Consider the following 18205-nt stretch of genomic DNA (forward strand, 5'->3'; position numbering starts at 1 on the left):
CAAAGCAAGAAGCTTTTTTTAGCTGAAGTCAACATGGTCCTTCATGTTGTCAACTTCTTGGAAAATTCAGGTTACTTCATTGCCACCAGTTTGCAGTTACTCGGCCATTTTGTGATCGTGGCTGTTCTGCACATCTTTATTTCATGGCAAGCATAAAAATAAAATCCAAGAACAACCTTTAAAATAAAAATCAAGACTTGTAGAGTAGCTGCCAGTTCTCTGGTAATGCAGAGCAGTAGGAACTACATTCTAGCTCACCCAGAAGAGGGCAGTGGCAATACACCACTCATTTCATATTGCTCTTAACCACAAGGCATGAGGGTTTCCTTCAAGATGGTAGACCTTGGGGAACACCTGTCTAAAATACCAAGTTCTGAGTTGTATTTTGTTACTGAGGGTTTAATCCATCTTTGCATGGATATGCTTTGGATGGATGTTCCAGCTAGGAATGCTGGAATGGCAATCTTTAAATACTCTTATGTTTCACAACCCCCAAACTGGAAACAGAAACATTGAATAGAATAATGAATGTTCAAATAATCATGGGGTTTAAAGCTAACAAATGGTACAAGTGGTGATGGTGGGTGAAGGAATATGAGGAACATGATGCAACACAATTCTAAGAACATAAAATTGCTCCAGAGTAAGCACTTAGTTCAGTCTCTGTCCTTCAGCTGTGATCAGCAGTCTGCCTGGCCAAAAGTCAGAGCAAGGCAAATGCAGAGTTATGTTTGGTGTGCATATCCTTCCAGTCTTCAATAATTTGCTGCTGAGGAGTCTTTCTGAACAGGAGCTGGTGTCCATAGGAACTCTTAGTGGATGTTTTACATAGCATGTGCCAAGAAGCTCAGCACAGCAATCTTTTTCTTAAGCAATCTCTTCATAAGAAAAAAAATAATCAAAAACTGCTTATATAAACAGATGTGAACTTGTTAATAAATATTTACCTTCATTTTCCTCCTGACTGGCACTCCAAATATTAGTGAAGTGCAAAATCTTAATGCTTTTTGATGAGGTTGCTCATGGATCGTGTGTTTAAGATTGTTTATTCTGGATCAAGGACTTTGCTTGGTGATGACTTGCATCTTTCTAACCATGTTCCTTTATTTCTTTTTTTTCTCTCAAATTGACATTTGCATGTCTGAATTCTATGGCACACAAGCATTTTCCTTTGAAATGCCATGAGTGCAAAATGGAATGAAAGATTTCATACTGACTTCAGTGTGCAATGTGGATCCTCACATTTCCTGCTGTCTTAGAGTTTGATAGCCTTGTTGCCTGCAATCAGAAATGTGTTCAGAAAGCTGGTGCAAAACACTATGCAACTCCACCAGGTGTCATCAGTGGAATATTTGGGGATGTTGCCTTGTCTAACCAATGAGCATCTTTTATTATGTGCTTCCAGAAAGTTATTTAAGAAGAAGTTGTGGTTCTTTCTCTTGAAATCCATTTTCTGTTTTTCAATGACAGTTTGGCTTTTAAAACTTCTAGTAACATGGAGATAAGTAGGTGGAGACTGTGCAGGTAGCTCTTCTTTCTGAAAACTGGTCAAAGGAGCAGAAAGAACAGCAGACTACATTTGATTTCAGCCTAGTGCTCATGAGGCTACTTGTTCCTTACATCTAAGTTAAATACTCATTCTCCTCGGATGTTTCTTTAAGAAGTAATCCTATCAAACATAATTTATGCATTTTAGATAGAAAGAGTTCATGTTTAACTTCTCTTGCAATTGCATTTCAGACATGGAGTTTATTGCAAGATAGTTCTTTAAGCATCTTAATCTCAAAATATGATCTCATCTGTATATATATTGATGATGGTAGGGTTGGACTCGATGATCTTTGAGGTCTCTTCCAACCAGATTGATTCCATGATTCTATATTTGCTTGGCTGCCTTTTAATTGCTCTGGTCTGCAAAGCCTTTTGGAAGAATTCTGGGCTGGGACTTCAGGTTACTGGAAGGTAATTTCCTAACTAGCCAAAATGGAAATGTTCTCTGCCATGTGTTTAGTATATTTGGCCTTGTGAAAAATAAGTGAGCACAGGTAAAGGACCATAGGCCTGTGCATCCTGTTGGGTGATGTAGGCTGGGCACCTTTCTATTATCTGGGGGTTGTGTAGGAAGAATTGCCTATGAATTTTCTGAGCTTTCTTGATTATTTTTTTTTATGATGCCAAACACAATAACTTGCTTGGAAAGAATCTTCAGTAAACTGGCTATCAAACTAGAGCAACAAGTATAAATTTATTTTAATTAAAGACACCAAAATCAGGCAGGAAGGGAGATTCTCTAGCAAGAACCCTTAGTCTGCTTGGGGATAGCCCTGTTGCTAGTCTCAAGCTCAGTTAACAGATGCAGCAGAGACTGGAACATTTTTTGTTTGCTCTCTCAACTTTGACACATTTGCAGCTGCTTTTCCTCCCATGCTTTTTTCTTAATTTCATTAAAAAATATTCACAAAAATGAAGCATGGCTCCATCTGCTGCTTCTGGTGTTGTCATCATTGGAAACTATTTTTTTCACCAGTTTTCAGTGGTTAGTAAGAGTCTGAAGTTTTGTGCCTATGTCCTGTAACAGACCCCCAAAATAACAGGTTTTAGGACATCTTTCTGTATCTGAATTCAGAAATGATTAAAATTCCAGGTTAGTCCTCCTTCATCCAAATTTTCCTTTGGTGAAATATCTCCCATGCCATGAATATTTTCAAAGTTTCCTGCATTGTGCACACAGAGCTCTCTCACAGCTCTCAACCTGCAATTACAGCTCTCCCTTATAAATATTTAACTGGCAGTTCAGCTTTCAGACAGAGTACACCAGTGACAAAGATCAAGCTTTCTGACCTTTTGTTAATTTGCTCAGTGAAATAGGATTCCCTTGGTCTCGTTTTTTGTATTTAAGAGAAGAAATTTGCATACAGAGAGGGTGTTGGCATTTCTCATTTTTGTTGCTAATTTACTCGTGGTGCATTTTTTCTAATAAAATCTGAAAGAAAATAAGTCACTAGATAATTGAATCAGTTATGCATGAGAGTATGAAAGACAGAATTTAAGGAATAAAACCATTTAGGTTCTTTATCATCAAATGACAAGAAATATTTTTACCATGATGGAAACAAAAAAAAAAAGCAGCAAACAAAGCAAAAGTGAAAATGTCTCTAGACCCATAGAAAAATTTGGTACTCTGACTTGATGTGGTGCCTCATAGTGCTTTGGATAGGGTTGTTCGGTGTTTCATAGCCCTTCCTGAGGGATCAATTCCTGCTTAGAACATCAGAAAACTCCAAAGTAATTTACAAGCAAAGAGTGCAACAACAATAGCTGCTGAGCTCACTGATGGAAAAGGACTAATCCTGTGTTTGGCATGGCAAGGATTTTGCCCTAGTCAAGGAGTCTGGTGGGAGACTGGCAATTAGTTTTGATAATCACAGTGATTTGGAGGGACAGGAGGCAGGTTCAAAAAAAAAAAAAGACTCTGTGTGTGTGATGTAAAGAGAAAGAAATGGCAAAAATAGCTCCCAGGTTGTAGGACCTGATGATCAGGAGGACATGGCTGTACTGTCTGTGACATTGCAAGAAGGGCATAAATTATCTTTTAGTTCTCTTTGAGAGAAGAAAAAAAATGGGTAGAGTTAGTTAAAGATAACAGAAGGACAGAGGCTATTCCTAGTCATCCCAATCTCCTCATTCACTGAAGGTCACTGGAGACCAGAACCTTTCCCTTATGCCCAGTTAAAAAGTGTCAAATACTGAAAACTTCATCCTCTTGGGAAACATCCTCTCATCTCTCTGCTCTCAAATGAGAAAGTTTCTGCAGGCTAATGGAGAATATTTAATTTTTTTTCCTTGAAACAGTATCCTTGCTGCAAAAGATTTATTAATCTTTTCTATTAAAATACCAAACTATAACTAATTCTGTGATTGTTCATTATGGTTTAGATGTTGATTTTTTGTAGTTCTGTATTGACAGACTTCTCTTGAGGTCCTACAAGTATGAGAATACTTATGTGTCAGTGTGTTTATAAAATTAATATATAGCCACCAACTCCACTGACACTCAGAGATGTTTTTTCTTGCAGAGAGGGCTGATATTTGCTGCATATGTGGAACTTGTGTCAAGGAAAGTGTGTCTGCAAGTATAACCAGAGGGTTGTTGCTAAAAAAATGTGCCCTAATTTGAGAAGTATCAACCATGGTTTAGTTTGAATCAGAATAGTCCTTTTATTTGAAATTGTAATCTGTTAAAAAAGAATACATTTCCTTGTGCAGGTGTTGTAGAGACAGGAGGGTCTGCAAAAAATGAGATTAAATTTGGGCTTTTCTGGTCGAAGGATTGAGGTCAGGATTTGTGTGCACAGCATGATTTTCAGAGTGCATTCTAATAGGTTTGAAATGACAAAAAACATGGGGAATGGCAAATATTCTGCAAGGCAATATGTTTTGGAAACCTTAAGTTTTTGTCTTCACACCTGATGCAGAAAAATGCATTTACGGTGTCAAATCAAACTGAACTTTAAGGCACATTCAGAAACCTATTGAACAAAAATTTGCGTAAGATAAATGTTAGGATCTTTTTAACCTGACTGGATCAATGACTCAAACAATAATTCCTAAAAATTGGAATTGTATTTAACTGCAAACTGTGTAAAGTTCATGAATTCATTCATTAATGAAACCATTCGTATAGAAATATACATACATATATATATATCATCACTTTACTAATTGAAAACTTCCAGGGATGGTGAATCCACCACCTCCCTGGGCAGCACATTCCAATGTCTGATCACCCTCTCTGTAAAAAAATCTCTTGCTAATATCCAACCTAACCCTCCCCTGGCAGAGCTTGAGTCTGTGCCCTCTTGTCCTGCTGCTGGTTGCCTGGGAGCAGAGACCAACCCCCACCTGACTCCAACCTCCTGTCAGGGAGTTGCAGAGGGTGATAAGGTCTCCCCTGAGCCTCCTCTTCTCCAGGCTGAACACCCCCAGCTCTCTGATGAAAGTGTGATGTAAGAATTCCAGTGTATGACCAAGCTACAGAGTCTTAAAACTGACAGAAAACTAAACAGTGGAATACATAAATATCATCAGTAATTCACTGGATTGTCAGAAACTGCAAAATCAAAGCTCTATCAGTCATGGCTTTGTAAACCCTAGCTAAAAATTTGGGTTTCTTTGCATTTGTTATGAGCTTATTATGGATGTTTAAAAGGAAGGAATGCTTGCAATTCTTGGAGCAGAGGTTAGGGCCAGCCAAAGCTCTTGTGTTGGCCCAATAGTTTTGCAATTTGCTCTTTGTTTCTTATTTTGTATGCAGCCATAAATGAATGGACATAGCTGTAAAGTTGATTAAGGAAGGGACTTAATTAAGGATTGTAATTAAACTAGTGAAGGAAATTACAATGGAATTGAAAATTCAGAACGAGCCAGTGTGATGTAAAGGCTAATGGTGTTAAGGCAGTAATCTCTATGAAATAATTGATTCTGTAGCCATTAGTCTTTGCTAATGAGATTAAGGACGAGGTGGCATGATCTTGCTAATTAATTTGTTTTCTGACTTTGAAATATGATGTGATGGTACAAAAGTGAGGATTGTTTAATGCATCCAAAAGCTCTCAGACTGTAAGGCAAATATCATCAAAGTATTTTCATATTCTTGCTTGTAACACAGATGGAGGATAATATTTAACTGGATACTACAACATTAAACTAAACATATATTGCCTGGTATAGTCTTAGTGATGGATAGAAGTCAGGGGGTGACATCTCCAGATGGCATTGAGGTGTTTGATGAGGACTTTTTATACTGACCATTGCCGGCACCAAAACTAGTGTGTGGACCATTTCTAGGAACATCAGCCTATTCAACTGAGCCCTTACCTCTTAGTTGAGTATCACTTGTGAGATAAAAAAATCATGCAAAATTGAGGAAATAAAGTTATTTCAGTATGACAGAAAATACCTACTTTGTTTTCCTTGCAGTCAAATCCTAATCTTGGAGTAGTACAACAGAAGAGCAAATTATATTCAGAGTAGAAAAGTTAGTCTGCAGTGTTCTGCTGAAGAAGTTCCAAAAGGATAGTTTAGGAATCATGAATTGTCATGTTTATAGAATCATAGAATCAACCAAGTTGGAAAACACCTCAAAGATCATTGAGTCCAACCCTTGTTTTACTTGTTGAGTCCTTTGATTAACAGCAAGTGTTTTCTTGCAGGGAGTAATAATTTTGCAAGTGATTTAAAAGCTTTTTCTTTCTCTAACAGTAGTTTTCAGAATTCCTCAAGGCATGTTTCTTAGGCAGGACTACTATTTTAAAAGCTTTTTGGTGCTGCAAACAGCTTGTTATTTCTTTTCAAATCTCTCCCCTGTCCCTGCATACCTAATTTAGAGTTAACCACAGCCACATTCCTAAGTCAATGGCTTTGTATATCCACTAGTTTGGATAAGATGCAGTGAAAATGCAGAATTGTGAAAAATAGATTAAAATATATAAAATATAAACATATCATTCTTTTTCAGTGAAAAAAATAAAGCATGAATTAAGGCTACAAAGCAGGTAAAGTTTTTTTCTGCTGGCAAAGCTGTATGAAGAGTCAAGTGTGTGTTTCTGTGTATCATTTGTAAAGGTGGTTGCCTGCAGGCAAATCACTGCACGGTGACCCTGTCAGATGTTATCAACTACACAAGGTCAGGCATGGGCCAGTGACATGGGAGGAAACTAAGGAACCCTCCCTGGGAGCTGCAGGCAGTTGTGCTGAAAAAAAAAATAAAATAGCATTTTTTTTATTTCCTTGCGGTTTGACTCCTGGATCAGGTCTTTATAACAGAGGTAGGAGGAACTGTGGAGAGGTTCTGGCAGAAGTGATGGTGATGTTTTAGGTAAGATGCAGTACCTCTTCTTTTGTTTTATATAGTCATAAAGATCACATCAGTTTTTGGACATAATGTAGTGTCGTTTCAATGGTTTCAGTTTTTCTTGTGGGTGAAATATGCAGACAGATGTAACATTTCATAGTTTGTAATTTTTTTTAATAGAAGATGCCATATGTGAAGTCCCATGGACAAATACACATTGTAAGCTTGTTGAGGCATGCAATATTTTTCTGTGCTGTTTCACTGTGCATGCCTTGTGTGGTGTCCCTTGACTGAAACTCTGCCACATTGCATTGCTTTACCACAATGCAGGTAATGAGTTTCTTCTCAGTCGTATTTTTAACCTCAAAAATGAAGAGGCATTTCCACAGTGCTGCTAGTCCAAGGTTTGCCTTATTGTTACCAACTTAGACTTAATAAGACAGGAATAAATTGTAATAAATTGCTCATAGACAGTAAATAATATGTATTGTCTTGCTTAGCATCTGTATTAAATGTGTCTTTCTCAGCACACACACCCACACAGTGCAGAGCTTCAGGATTATTATACACTGTAACACTGCTGATTATTTCAGTAATACTGAGTATTTCTCTGATAGGGGGAAAAGGATGTGTTAAAAGCAGAGGCAGGTCAGGATAATCCTTTCCATTTAAGAAGAAAGATTGAAATGTGTTTTGTGGAGGATTTATTGAAGTGTTTTATATTCCAAGCCCAACATTTAAGAAGTGCTTCAGTAGACTGATAGCTTTATAATTGTTGAGGTTTTGCCTTCCAATGTTGAATGTTGTTGTCCTCTGTGTAACTTGGCTACTGATTCTTCGATCACAATGTGTTCGTCATTTGCAACTGAAGATCAAAGTCAACTGCTGAATTAATTGTATGGTTAGAGATTGTAAAAGATATGACACAGTGACAGCATCTTGAAATTAATTTCCAAATCTGTTTCCCAACCCAGTCAAGTAAAGCATATTAGTGTCACTTGGGTTTGTAGCTATATTGTTTTATTTTAAAAGTTGGCAAAGTATTTATGTCTCCTCAATCAGGCAAAGTTTAGCTGTCATAAAATACATTGGATGTCACATTCATCTACATGAAATATTGTTTTAGACTCCAGTGTGACTTAGAGTTTTAAGGAAACTTTAATGAAGGTGTTACTTTCTAGATGCTCCTAAGAACATCTTTGTTCAGGTTTAGACTTCTACCTATTGTTGATGTTTGTGTCTTGCTGATTTCAGCTTGAAAAAGAAATATATAAACTGATGAAGACTCAGATTTCCCATGGACCATGATAAAAATTCTCATTATGCTACACCTTTCTCTGTCAATACTTTGTATCACTGAAATAAGAACAGGCATAATAACTAGTGTTAAACTTAAGATATCCCAATGCAGTTTTGGGACTCACAGCTTTTGTCTTTTACTCCTCTCTGAAAGTCACCATAAAATACTGGGACTTCAGGACTGTTGCTTAGGATAATGTTTGCTTTCAGTTAATAGCCAATAGTGAACCTTATGTATCTGGTCCCTTTGAGATCATATCATGAATAAGTATAAACAAAAGGTTTTGCACAGGGGTGGCATGAGGAAGGAGATTCAGCTAGTTAAGATTGCTGGAATACTTGCAGAAAGGTCAGCTATAAAAAAACCACCAAGAAAGGTTTGTAAATGAATGCATGAAAGGACAGGAAATGTTGGAAGGCAAAATCCCTAAGAAGATGTTTGTCAGGGAAGTGTCAGTGGCCAGTCAGCTGAACACAGGGAGAGAATCCATTTAGATTTATTTAATTAGAGTAATTGCATTTTCATCTCCTCACTCATCTTGTAGAACCATCTATTTTCATGTTTTCCCTTCCAGTGGTCTCCAGAAGTTCCCTATTCATCCAGTGGGAATTTTCTGGTGTTGTAACTGTAATATTGTGTGCAAGACCATGCCTAGCACATCTGTGAACTGAACTGATGCCTATCCTCAAAAATTGGTACTTCCTATGGGCCTAGAGGGAAACTGGAATCATTATTTGTGAAATAATTCCTGGTTTGAACTTCTGTCAAGTGCAAACAGAACAATAAACTAGATAACTCCTTATCCAGTCAGGGCTCATGTTATAAAGTACAGGGCTTCATGTCAGTGGGACAGAGCTGGAATGTCTTTTATCATTTTTGCTATGACAGAGATTAGTCTTGGTTTGAAATTAGAATAAAGATGCCAAATTATCAAAGCCCCAAATTAGAGGATGAAACTTAAAAGCAACCATTCTCCAGGATTCAGAACCCCCTGGGGGAATGCATACACCCCAGCTCAGCAACTCTTTATTGGTGTTTGTTTCTTAATTGTACTGGAGGTGATGTGAAAATTAATGCAAAAGCAGACTTATTTGCATTATGAGCATAACCCCTCAGTATTCTGCTCCCTCTGTAAGCCATTGCTGTGCAATTGGGCTCCCCACAGAGCTGTTAAGCAGCAGCCAGCAGTAATGTTAGTTTGTCACTTGATCTAGTGTTAAGGATATTCCTAGAAAGACTTTTTCAGTTCTTCAGCAAACTTTCATAACATGTCTATGCTATAGCAGTGATGTCTGGAAAAGGGTCAACTCTTCTTGCTGTTTCTGTCACCGCAAACTTTCCCGAGTGCTAACTCTGTAATGAGTATTACCATAAGCAAATGGCTCTGAGAGGTCATTTCTTACCTGCATTTCTAGCAATACTGAAGATACTAGAGCTGCAGATTTGTGAAACTCCTGCTGTCTCCTTGTTGTTTATACTCAGAGAGCCCCTGGGGAAGGCTGGAAGTTCAGGAGAATGGTAAAAAGTCTTTGAAAAGCTCATAGCAACTTTTCAGTATCTGAAGGGCCTACAAGGAGCTGGAGAGGGACTCTGTGTTAGGAACTGCAGTGACAGGACAAGGGGAAATGGGTTCAAACTGAAGGAGTGGAAGTTTAGGTTAGATATTCGAAAACGTTTTTTACTCCAAGGGTGGTGAGACACTGTCCCAGGCTGCCCAGGGAGGCTGTGGCTGCCCCAACCCTGGCAGTGTTCAAGGCCAGGTTGGATGAGCCTTGAGCAACATGATCTAGTGAGGAGGTGTCCCTGCCCAGGGCAGGGGTTGGGACTAGATTATCTGTAAGGTTCATTCCAGCCCCAAAATTCTATGATTCTATGATTGCAAGTCCTGTGCTTGCACACCAAGCTGCAGCTGTGAGCTTGCATTTTTAAGGTCTGTGCCCAGAAAGCATCCAACTAACCACTGACACAATCCTTGCAGCTCCAAACTACCCATTATAGGTGTGAATGTGCTTCCCTTCGTGTGTTTATGGTTTTAAGAAATAATGCTCTCTCTCAACACCAAACTTTGATGAACTCCTACTGCATAAAGTGACTTCTCAAAACGTACCTTCCCCTAGCAAAAGACTTTGTCATTGTGAAACAGAGTTCTTTAGCAGTCAGCTTGCACTTCATGAGTCATTCAGATAAACAGGTTCCAGGGAAGATTGAATTACGATCCTATTCAGCTGACACAAAGCAACCACTAGTTCTTCTCAGGAAACTCATGAATAAGTAAAAGATCCTGTGCTTCCAGGCCCAAACCCAACAGAACTGTAAGGATGTATGCTTTCCTGGGTGATTTCCCATGTCCTACAAGTACAGCCTTGATGTTGCCATCAGAATTAGATTTGTGCTGATGAAGACATCAAACATTATGTAAGTAAAGGCATTTAAAAATAGATGGAAATGTGGGGGTATGAGTGGAAGTATCTATCATTAACTCCGAACAATCTGTTAGACTATAACCTCTGATATTTAGCTTGTGCCTATAGGATGCAATTCATATGCCTTGCCATTTCATGTGTGGAGGGCCACTATCCAAAGGTATTTTTAGAATTCCATTTGAGGGAAAATAAGAGTCTTTGGAAGAACTTATTCATGCTTATCATCTACCGAGGCCAATAAATATGTCAGCTCTTCTCTGCTGTTACATTATGGATTTTTCAGCACAAATTCAGGCTCCAGAGGGTGTTGTGCTCCATACATGCAACATCAAGAGTGATTTCTCTGAGAACTTCACCGTTTAGTAGGTGATAGAAGATTAATAAGACAGGAAAGGAGTGTGGGAGGAAGTTATGTAACAACATTGCTGAGGATGAGTGTAACCTTGGTGTGTTTCCTGACTGAATAGTACTTAGTTTTCCTAGGTACCAGAGCAACTGAGAATTTTAAGGAGGACAGTTGGATACTTTTGGCAAACAGTCATAAGGAAGTTTTCTTGAGCATAAGGAAGACAGAGATGCTTATATGAAAATGTGGCTATTGAGGGGGTGGAACTGTTGCCTGAACAGAGGTGGGAACTGATACCTTGATAGTTTTTAACAGGATGTAGAAAGGACAAAATCTAAGTGTTGTTTACTGAGTGGAAAGAAGCTATTGTCATGTTTCCCTGCTGACTGCACAGTGTGGTGCGTTGGATCCTGAGGACACTGTACTGTGTGGGCTGTGTCTGAGCGCTCCTGAATTTTTTTGCTACCCCCTTGCAGTGGAGCTGAGATGAAGCCATCTCTGCAAACATGGGGATGCATCAGAATTTCATTCACTGAACTTAATCATCAAATCTTTCTACTCAATTTTCTTATTTTCTAGTTAATGAAATCCAACCCAAGTCAAGTATTATGGAGAGGTGCCTTACTGCTTCACAGCTCTAGTTGCAGCACAATTGATTTCTAAAGCTGCTCTTCCAAGAGCCCTAGCATCTTTGCACAGAGTTATTTTGACCTGAATCTTGCAAAAAGAGGGATGTGAAGATAGAGCATATGGTTCGGAGTCATGAAGACTTTGTGCAAAATTGAGGACACAGAGAAAGTTCTCACAGACATTAACTGCAAAACATCCAGTTTTCTCCTGGAGTATGTCTGGGAGGTGGGTTGACCTAGTTGGACCCCAGGTGCCCACCAAAGCTGCTCCATCCCTCCCCTCCTCAGCAGGACAGGGGAGAGAAAATAAGATGAAAGGCTCATGGGTCAAGATGAGGACAGGGAGAGATCACTCAGGAATTACTGTCACAGGCAAAACAGACTCTGCTAGGGGAAATTAACCTAATTTATTATCAGTCAAATCAGAGAAATAAAAACTAAACTTAAGTTGAGCCTGAAGGAAGGTGTTTTACCTTCTGAATTTCTCCCCTCCTCAGCAGGGCAGGGGAGAGAAAATAAGATGAAAGGCTCATGGGTCAAGATGAGGACAGGGAGAGATCACTCAGGAATTACTGTCACAGGCAAAACAGACTCTGCTAGGGGAAATTAACCTAATTTATTATCAGTCAAATCAGAGAAATAAAAACTAAACTTAAGTTGAGCCTGAAGGAAGGTGTTTTACCTTCTGAATTCTCTGCCTGTGGGGAATGGGGGTTGAGTTCAATCCATCACATATTATCTCTGCTGCTCCTTCCTCCTCGGTGGAAGAACTCCTCACACTCCTCCCCTGTTCCAGCATGAGTTCCCTTCCACGGGAGACAATCCTCCACAAACTTCCCCAAGTCTTCCTATATGTATTTATATTTTTGTATTTAGTCTTCAAAGTGAGAAAATCTGAAACAAACCCTTATCTTTACACTTGTAGTTCTTCTGTTGTTTAATCATTGCAGCTCTACTGTTGAATACTGAGCCTTTCCAATGTGACCAGTAATGCACTGAACAGGTTTTCCTTCAAGGAATGGCTTATGGATAGGCATCAACCTGCTGCTCCTTGCACTGCTCAGGTGCTTGATGTTGTGCACCTTTTGGAAGCCTTGAAATTTAACCATGCCAGTAGAAGTTTCTTTCTTGCTCATACCTGCATGTTGTTCTTCCTGTCCATTCATTCTATCACTAGCTCTGTAAAGGAAGTCTTAAAAATGGTAGGATTTTTTGGATAGACCTACATCTGATCCTTCTGCAGTGGAAACAGCCACCATTCACTACTATCCATGAAGTGGACAGTCACATGAGTATCTTTTTATGTAATCATCTTAGCAATTTGCTAATCTTCTTCTGAGACTAGGAAGAACAAGTTAATTGCATTTCATGCTAGACTTTCCATCAAACTTGGATTCATTTAAAACTGTCACAGTGCTTATGCTATGTTACATTCCTTTTTTTAAAATGTTTTTTTATTTTTAAAGAAGCTTTTTCACCATTTTTTCTGTTTGTTGAAGAAGCAGCTTAAAATGCATATGTTTCTTCCTTGCTGTAGGTGGCATTAAAATTTATTTCCTTGTGGTGTAAGGAAGGGAAGCTAATTTTGCCTGAGGGGAGAACTGCTGTACTAGATGTTTGCTTGGGTTATGGAACTAAGCTATAAACAATTAGGATCTTACCCAAGGATCAGTGGGAGTTTTTCCATGGTTTCAGTGACTTTGGATTGTGCCTATCTCAATAATTCATGGTCTCTATTGAGTCATTTTGCAAATGGTGTTTGATTGTTGGCCAGAACAAAAAGTGCTTAGCAGAGGATTAAGTAGTTTTGAGCCATCCCAAATTCAGGATTTTTCAAGATTTCTCTGAAACATGTGGGTTTCAAATTACATTAACATGAAAATATAGTGTGTTTGAGGTGGTTGTTCCCAAACCTTCTTTGAAAAGGAATTTGAGAATGTTACTTCACTGACTCCATCCAAAAAAATTTGAAATATCAAACCTGATAATCCCTCTGAAGCCAAGGAGCACTGTGAGTTGTGTGGGTGAGACAGCAAAAAACCTCCAGGATTTCTAATGGTGCTTTGTGTAATCTTGGCTGGAAATTTGCTGTTAATATAAAGAGATATTCTGATGAATTTACAGACTGTAATGATAAACACTAGGCAGAATTTGTCTGGTTAGTTCTATGTCCCTATATTTCATAGAGAAAATATTAAGACAGAATTATTTCTGAAATGAATTTCCTACAAGGGACCAATGACCATACAATTTAAGCCTTATTTTGGAGTTTTATGTTGGACTTCACTCTTGTTTCTTGTCCTGACAAAAATGTTTATTCAGCAAGGCTGAATTTATTAGCTTAGATTGGCTTCTATTGTATGCAATGTGTAATTAACCATCACTTTCATGCAGCTTTTGAGGACACATGCAACAAAACCCACGTTAACAAAACAGACTGTGTGGCAGGAAGAGTAAATGCTATTCAGCCAGTACAAATGCAGTTTTACCAGACTGGTCACTTGACTTGTTTTGTTTTATTCTGCACAGTTTGGAAATGATCCATCATGCCTGCAGCCTGCAACATCCCAGAAAATATTTGATCAGACACGGCTTATAGAAGAGACACAGATTTCTAAGTCTCATGTCACCACCTTAAATCAAAAGTATCATCATTGGCAGTTTCTAGTAAGTCCTGTCTTTATTTTTACAATTTTTTGGCAACTGACGAATTTGAAGAGAAGTCTCATTGTATAATCCATGCTGCTGCTTTTGGTTGGTTGTGGATTTTTTGTTTGTGTGTGCACTAACATCAGGGGGTTGGGGATTTCTGAGGAGGAGTGTTAGGGAGCAAGAGGGTTTAGCTCCACCATCTCAAAGCAATATATTTTGTACTGATTTCTAAAAGTTTTGTAGAATGGCTGTAGTACTTCTATAAAATCCATGTGTGTTTGCAACATGCTTTTAGCATGAAATGAGAATTTAATAACCAAAATATGGTATAAATAGTAATTCCCATGCTTTGTTCTGGATGCATGAACAAAAAGTGCAGGATCCCATGCTTAATGGTTATGATCAGCACATTTCAATCTGCTTTGGTATATACATCCTGACACTTGATTCTGAGCATCAGCAGATTTTTGCTGCTTGGATTTCTGGTTTTCAGGCACCTTTAGAATGCAGAGAAGGAACTTTTAGAAGGGATGGTCACTTAGCTGATCCACATCTCTTGGTGCCTGAGTTATAAGATGTAGTTCATATATCACCTTTGATCATCAAAGCACTTTGCAACCAGTAACTAACAGAATAATTTAAAGAAAATTCCTAAAAACGTATCTTTTTGAAACCTTATGTTCTCACTATTCATCTCTGTACCTCACTGAACTCAAAGTAAAGGCTTAAAGCTTTGCTTTAAGAGCCTGATGTTTGAAGAATAATTTAAAACGTATCTTTTTGAAACCTTATGTTCTCACTATTCATCTCTGTACCTCACTGAACTCAAAGTAAAGGCTTAAAGCTTTGCTTTAAGAGCCTGATGTTTGAAGCTTGAGCTTCTAAATTTGGTGCTGGGTTTATCCATGTGAAGGATATGAGTTTGATTGCATCAGAAGTAATTATATTTAATATGACAAGAGAAAAGTGCATAAATGTGATATTTTCAACGGCTGCTAATGCCTTCTTTTACATCTCTGCTGCTGAAAAGAATAATTACATAGCTGTGATGTGAACTGAATGTTAAGGTCTGGTGAAAGGCAATTCTGGAAAAAAAAAATGAAGTCAATCTTCTAGTCTTGTGTCAAATTTCCCTTAACAGGAGGCATTTGAGTGGTGAGGTAGCTGTAGACTCAGACCCTTACAAAAGACCAACTTGAGGCAAAACTAGGATGCCATTGGAATGAGTGGGAATTTTACTGGTCATTTCCTTCACACAATTCATGCTTTCAAGGAGCAGAAAGTGTTGTAAAACAAAAGGCAGTGGTTTGCATTTGGGATTTGAGAATAAAATAGGGAAATATTTGCTTGCATTGGCTCATTCCAGTCCAGCATAGACTGTACTTTGAGTCCATTCAGGGGCTGTTTGCTCCATTTGTCAGTATTTAAGGGGAACACAAGAAGTCTAAATGGATGTTGGGCAGTAGAAACCTTCTGGATAAAGGGTAAACTTGAGCCACCCAAACCAGCCTCTATTTAAAATAGTGTTGTTTACAGAGTGTTGTAGTATGGATAGTGAGAGAGGAAGATACTCTGATGCCACGATTAAAATTTCCTAACAAAATATTAAATAAAGCTTCTTTGTACAGTACTTTGGGACTAAATTTTAACCTACTGTTCTCTCCTATTTAATTTTGAATGTATTGCCCCAGCTATATCAATAACAACAACTTTTAGTCATTTCCACTGAAGATCAGAAGAAATAGGTGGAATTTTTCCTTTTGGGCCTCTATGTTTCAGCAGTGCTTTCACTGCAAGAGGCAAATCCTGTATTTGAGTAAACAGGGGCCAAATTTTTTACCTACAGACCAATGTTCCCTTTGCCTCCTGTCATTACCTTTCTGTGTACATAAATATAACAGGCTGCACCAGTTACCTGGTGGTTACCATGCAACAGCAGCATCTGACACTGCCTGCAGCTGCAGGCAATGACGTGCAGCTCCCTGATTGCAAATTAAAGTGCTCTGAATTTTGAACTGAGGCTGATAAAAAGGACATTAGTGTGCCTATAATGCCACTTGTGCCGTAGGAGCAACATGTCAGCAGAGTTTCTATAACAACAACAGCAGTTTGCTGAGATATAGTCCTCAGTCACATGGTCCTGATGGAGAAAGTGTAATTGCTTTAGTCTTTTGTGATAAGTAGGTTTCTCTAAAATACACACTGTACTCCATTTAAGCCTTTTTGCCTCTGTGCAAAGCAGGAATCTGTCATGCTTCCCAAACATTCACTTGGAGTCTTTGTTTACCAAGGTCAGAGCACTAGATGTTTAGAATAGGCAAAAACTGAGCTGTTAAGAACAAAAAAACCCAAATGTTTATAACTGCTTGCTATTCAGAGATGGTTTGCAGTCTCCTAAGGATGGCAGAACAGTGAGGCTGGTTATTAGTATTATAATGAAAAATATGAATGCTTCTGATTGCAATAATTAGTGTATAGCCTAATAGCTGACTCTACACCAGGAACTTCTTATGGTTACCTGTCTGTCCTGTGCCCTGTACATGTACAAGATTTTTAGCAATGAAACCAACAATATCCATGGCCAAAACCAGTATCTGGATTTTGAAATATGCTGAAGTGGATTATGTATTCAAATTTTTACCATTTTGTGTCTCTCCTGGGCATTTTAAAATATATGGCACTGAGTTCAATGAGCTTTACCATTCCAACATCATTTTTCTCCATATATTGATACAATGACTTATTCAGCTTTCAGTTTCTAATGGCATTTTCTAAATTAGCTATTGCCTGTGCAAATGTAGAATTCTCTTTTGATTTTATTGACACAGAGCCAGTGTCATAAAAGCCTTTCTTAGCTGCAGGGCTGTGAGGTAAACTTCCCTCAAAAATAGATCTTAATGCAGTTTTAAAACATTTTTTTCTAATCAGAGTTCAAGCAGGTCATTAGTAGAAGCAATAAAAGATATTTAAAGGCCCAAACAACAAGATATGTCCAGCATAAGACTGGCTGGGAGTAGTAGCCATGAAAGCAGGATGACCTTTTTCCTTTCTTCCCTAGAACATCATATTCTTACTCCTGCAGTTTCAAAAGATTGTTGACTCAAATATGACCTTTTAATGAAGACACTCTTGTCACATAGTTTCCATCATTTTGCTCTTTGGTGGACTAATCAGAGCCCTAGTGAGGACAGGTCAGGAGTTACAACAGTTTGGAGCAGCTGCTCCCAGGCACTCCCAGGAATGTCTTTCCATTATTCTAGGTCTGTAGTTGTGATTTCTCTCCTTAATCCTGCTGCATTATAAAATTCAGATGTAAGGCCTTCTGGTAACCTTTATTGTATAAAATATATTCAATCTGTGCAGATTCTTCTATTAAAAATTAGACTTTTGGGTTCTGTGGCTGCAGATTTATGAGACATCCCCAAATGACTTCAGTACAACGGAGATAACTGAGCTGTGAATCCAATCTAAACAGACAAGGGCAATGACACATTTTTATCTCTATTCTTCTATAAGGAACAGAACAAATGAGCTAATTAATATCTAAAGAAAGTCACAGATAGACTCAGGGACTGAATGCAGATTTTTTTCATGCCCAGTTGCAGTTCACGGTCATTCGGATACATCTGGTCAACAAGCAACCAGTGACCAAACCTTCAAAGGTTCCACCTCCCTTCAAACAACTATTTTCTGCACATTGGATATGAGCTGAGTTTCTGTTTAAGAGGCAATTTATAGATGGTTTTTCAAATCTTGATTGTGTGTTTATGGATGTAGTCTATATTTTCATAAACCTCACCACCCGGTGTTGTGTTGATTGCTCTCTGAAAAGGCACAATCTGCATAAGCCTAGCTGTATATATTAGCTTCCTCCTGGATGTAATGTCTATTGTCACAGTCCCAGTTTCTCTCTAAATTGCCTCATCAAGTGTAATGCTTGTATCAGACAAGAAAGCTGAAGAATCTCAGGGCATTATCAGTTACAGTAAAACAAAAAGCAAG

The 18205-nt window shown here is 38.4% G+C and overlaps 1 protein-coding gene across 1 annotated transcript in view; it reads left to right on the forward strand.

Moving 5' to 3' along the window:
* The window catches only part of RIMBP2 (RIMS binding protein 2), a 131322-nt gene that overhangs the window by 19264 nt on the left and 93853 nt on the right, over positions 1-18205 (forward strand). The window lies entirely within an intron of this gene.

This window comes from Acanthisitta chloris, unplaced genomic scaffold, assembly GCF_000695815.1.
Source record: "Acanthisitta chloris isolate BGI_N310 unplaced genomic scaffold, ASM69581v1 scaffold2110, whole genome shotgun sequence".
NCBI classification, from domain to species: domain Eukaryota; kingdom Metazoa; phylum Chordata; class Aves; order Passeriformes; family Acanthisittidae; genus Acanthisitta; species Acanthisitta chloris.